The following is a 5,174-nucleotide window of genomic DNA, read 5'->3' on the forward strand; positions in this document are numbered from 1 at the left end:
CACTGTAGCAGTGCGCCACCGGGCCAGCCCCAGAAAAAAATTTTTTAACCTTAGCAGAAAATGTACTTTTCTGGGATTTCAAGAGGTTTGCTTTTTCTTTTTAGCTTATCTGTATTTTCCATAAGATCATGTCTTTGTGTTTTAAAACATAATTGTCTTTTTCTTTCTTTTAAACTAAGGTTTCTCAGCCTCAATACTATTGACATTCTGGACTTGATAATTCTTTGTTGAGGCTGCACAAGGGGGACTATGGGGTGCATTGCAGGATGTTTAGCAGTATCCCTGGCCTCCACCCCCTAGATGCTGGCAGCAGCCACATAGATGTGACAATCAAAAACATCTTCAGACATTGCCCAATGCTCCTTGTGGGGGAGATGGCAAAATCACCCTTACTTAAAACTCACTGCTTTAAACTGTAAAGGTTTAGGGTCTTTGAGGAGTTTGGGAACCTATTTAGATAAACAAGTGTTCTATTAGCTAGAAGAAAAAATGTCATTGAGCTGCTAAGATTTATGCTAAAATGGACAAAGAAGTTTTAAACAATGAATGTCAAACTACACAACACTCAGAGTGCTGCAAACCCAGCGTGATGGCAAAGGGTTAACTGAATGGATGACTGGAGACAGACTGAAAAGCACAACCAGAGCCTGAAGCATTCCTGCAGACATTTGAAAAAGCATCAGAAGTGGCAGAACTACACTCCTGTGCTCACCAATGGGACGCCATTGCTCCCCAGAAGAAGGATAAGCAGGAGAGAGAGAGCAGGAGGTGGTTTCATGTGAGGGGAGCAATTCAAGCAGAAACATCATAAAATGGTCATTATCAGAATGCCCGGGAAGAGAGCGCCCTGCTCTTGACTCAAGGTAAACTGGAAACCCCTTCTCATTTCAACGTTATCTTCCATCGAATTCATCAGCCTGTTCCCAGTCTCCGAGTGCAGCACAGCTGTTGACTCCAAGTCTTCCGATAGCAAAACCCATCTCACAAGTCCCACTTTCCAGGTACCATGGGCACATACAGCAGGATAGTTAGAAAAAGAAACTTAGCCTTCAGCTCTCACCAGAGAGGAGAGAGACTGAGCTTCCACAGGCAGCTTGAGAGAATAGCCAGGAAAGGAGCAGAGAGACATGCTTGGAGAGCTGGAAGGGCAGCTCAAGCAGAGGACGCCCCCAAGGCTGAGAAGGAGGTGAAATTTAGCCATCTGAGCAAAAGCAGACACCAGCTCTACCTGGGCAGCACCCTGGCTGGGGCACCACGTCAGAAGCGTTTGCCTAGTTACCTGGAACCTTTCAAGCAGCACCTGGAATTTAGCCTAGGCCTCTAAGCCTCAGGAAAGGCCTCTGTACCCAGCTAGCCCAGAGCAGCAAAGCTTCTTGCCTTTAAACAAGCATATCAGTGGGGACCAGCGTGGACTAAAGATCACCAAATGTGGGGCAACCCTAGGAAAGATATCAGGAAATTTGCAAAAGACTAAAATGGGCATAAAATGGTACTGGGTATCTTGTCTAACACATCTTCCATTACCTTTGAGCTATTTTACAACTTTGTAGAAAATGGGTAATGTTATGGGTTAAATTGTGTCCCCCACAAAAGATATGTTGAAATCCCAACCCCCAGTACCTCAGAAAGTGACCTTATTTGGAAATAAAGTTGTTGCAGATATAACTAATTAAGATGAAGTCATACTGAAGTACAGTGGGCCCTTAATCCAGTATGACTGGTGTCTTTATAAGAGGAGACACAGAGACACAGACACATGAGGGGAGAAGGTATGTGACGACAGACGCAGAGATTGATATGCTACAGCTACAAGCCAAAGCATGCCAAGCCTTGCCAGCCACCACTGGAAGCTAGAGGAGACAGAGGACTCTCCCCTGCAGGTTCCAGAGGGAGCTGGGTCCTGCCAACACCTTGATTTCAGACTTCTAGCCTCCAAAACCATGAGACAATGAATTTCTGTTGTTTTAAGCCACCCAGTTTGTGGTACTTTGTTACAACAACCAGAAGGTAGGAATATGGGTAGTAACACAAATGATTCTTGTCTACTGAAACACGAATGAATTTTGTCTAGTGGAACACGGTTGTTTAAGGCCTTGTGGATACTGACCAGTTTGACATCTATTTGTTAATTCATTTCAGCATTCCTGATGGCCTATATAGGTGTGTAATTTTGAATTCTCATGTGAACCAGTAGTAACATATTATTGTTTCCTCATTAATTAACGAGTTAAATAAAATCTTTCACATTGTTCAGTTCATATTTATTTGAGAGTCATGATCTTAGCTTAATTTAAAAACTGTCCTTGAATTAGGGGAGGGGCTCCTCAAAACATCACCAAGATTCAACTTCTTCTTATTGTGGTCACAGGAACATAGTCAGATTTAAGTCTGCTTAGAAAATCAAAGCAATGTAACAATGATTGCACCCAACGTAGAAGAGTAAGATTGGCACCCTCGACATGGAGAACTCAAGTCCAATGGGTAGAGAGTTACCCAGAAGTCTAACATGGAAGCCTTTGGCTTGTTTTACTTTGTTTTGATTCAAAGAACAAAACTGCAAAGAACAATTTCAATAGTTTTTATTGTCCTTACTTTAAATCTGCCTTTTTTGGGAGCGGGGAGAGGGAAGAGGGAGGGACGTTTCGGTAATTGGCCACAATAATCAACCACATTGTATATTGACAAAATAAAATAAAATTTGGAAGAAAAGAAATAAATGAATAAATCTGCCTTTCTCATCCAAAACTTCATTAGGTTACTAATGGGCCAGCCCTGGAGAGACTTTGAGATAAAGCCCAGTTGCTGTCTCCAAAGAACTCAGAACTGAGTGCTAAATACACCTGTCACAGAGTGAGTTTCCAATGCTTATTGAAGATTATTTCCTCAAACAATGGGTTGGAGACATACACCATTAGCTCACAGAGAACTAGTTAATCAGGTTTTAATTGTATTACTATACAAAACTGTTCCCAGGGAAGCAAAGTATTTTATGAATCTCAGTGGGGAGAAATTCTCCACATTCTAAAAACATCGTAATACAACTACATAATAGAACACCTTACTAGAATGAAGAGACTGAACTGGAAATGTCATGTGAAATTAGGCATTTGTTGTTGTTTTCAGGTGTTGATGTTTTAAACAAGGCAGGCAGCTATTATACATCTGAGAAGACCGTCCCTCCTTTGGCAATGAAGAGATCACAGCAGCCCTAGGCAAAGTTACCTTGTTGCAGTATTTTCTCACCTTCCCCTCCTTCCTGAGGACACTCACAAAGCTCAGCTTATCCCCTCAAAGGAGTCCTGTAATGCAAAAGTCTTTCTACTATCCCTTTTTAAACATCAGCTTTCAAATAGTTGTCATAAAATAAACATGTAAATTCAACTAAGTGGGAATGACTAACATACACAAGGAGTCATCACTTTGGGGGCATATTTACATTTTAATGAGAACAACTCAATCCATTAAGAGCTTCCTTAATAATCCATGAAGGAAGTATCTTCCATGTCCACCATTATGTTCCTGCTCCCAACACAAGTGACGTAAAGTTAGGCATCCACAGAGCTCCTCACCTGAGCTCCAGACGCTAATAGCCTAACACCTGCTTGACACCTCTGACCTAAACTAAACTCTTAACCTCCCCCCACACACAACCAGTTCCTCTTCCAGTGTTCCCATCTCAGTATATAACATTCACTGGTCACTCAGGACTGAAACCAAAAACCTAAGTGGTGTTCATGATTTTTCTCTTGACTTACACTCTGTGTCTATTCCATCAATAAGTCGGTCGGCTCTGCCTCCAAAGTCTATCCCAAACCTGTACACCTCTTTTCATCTCCTAGTCTAAGCCACCAGCATCTCACATCAAGACCAGAAATATCCTCTCACCTGGTCTCTGGTGCCCTGCTTGCACCTCTACAATCTATTCTCTACATGGCAGCCAGAGCAGCCTCTTACAATAAATCAGATCATGGCACTCTCCTCTAATAACTTCTTATTGCACAGAGGATGTAAAATGTGAACTTCATGTCTTGACCTCAATGCCCTACATGATCTGGCCCCACCACCTTTATGATCTCATCTGTCTTTCTTGCCCTTGCTAACTCTGCTTCAGCCACACTGTTTTCCTCTCATTTCTCTGAATAGACCAAACTGTTCCTGCCTCAGGGCCTTTGCACTTGCTGTTCCCGTTGCCTGGAAAGATCCTACCTGGGCTTGCCACATCACTGACTTCTTTGTATCATTTAAGTGTAGCCCTCTCCTCAGAGAGGTCTCTCCTGATGTAAAGTCGCCCGCCCCCAGCCCCACCATGCTCTGCCACAGCACCCTTTTCAGTGCCACCTCCATCACACTGGGCACTATCTGGACCCCTCACTATCTGTCTCCTCACATGCCCCACCCTCCAATAAATACCCACTAGAACGCAAGCTCTATGCAAGTGAAATCTCACCTGTCTTGATCATTGCTACATCTCAGTTTTTATTAAGTACATAGAACATGCTTAATAAATATTTACTCAATGAATGAAGATGTAAGATAGAAAGTTTGGGGGAGAAATCCTTCCCCGCACCCTTCAAATTCCTCCTATCACTGCAGCCAGCTCCCGCAGTGGGCGAGCTCAGCCAGTCTATGAGGAAGAGACGTTTAAATGATGGCTTCCAAGTACAGGTAGTTTTAGAAACTACAAGGAAAAAAAAAGACACTAGACATAGTCCCAAGAAATAGACAGGAAATCGTGCAGGAAGTATAGTGTGAAATGACGATTGGGTTCATTATTCTGGATAGAGGAAAAAAGCAATCACCAGGCCCTCATTCCATTTAAGAGAAACATCAAAAACATCCAGGTATTTCTTTGGATACTCTCAAAGGAAGACTTTGGAAAAGAATCCTCAGGAAGTTCTGAGCTTATTTTAACATTACTTAAGACCTGAAGAGAGAGTTGTGCAGACCAGCAGGCTCAAACTCCCCAACACAAACCAGTCATGACTCATTTGACTGAAGAGCTATATTAGGCTGCTAAGGCCAGAGGTAGGCAGCTTAAAAATTGAAATTCATCCAAAGGAAGCAAGGGAAAGCTTACCCCTTGAAGGTTAAGCGAGAATTGAAGAGGGTGATACAAAATGATCCTTCAAATGCATCAAAGGCACCAGTATCGCATAGCTTATGTATGAGTTGAT

The sequence above is a fragment of the Galeopterus variegatus genome, unplaced genomic scaffold (assembly GCF_000696425.1).
Source record: "Galeopterus variegatus unplaced genomic scaffold, G_variegatus-3.0.2 Scaffold3832, whole genome shotgun sequence".
Taxonomy (NCBI): Eukaryota; Metazoa; Chordata; class Mammalia; order Dermoptera; family Cynocephalidae; genus Galeopterus; species Galeopterus variegatus.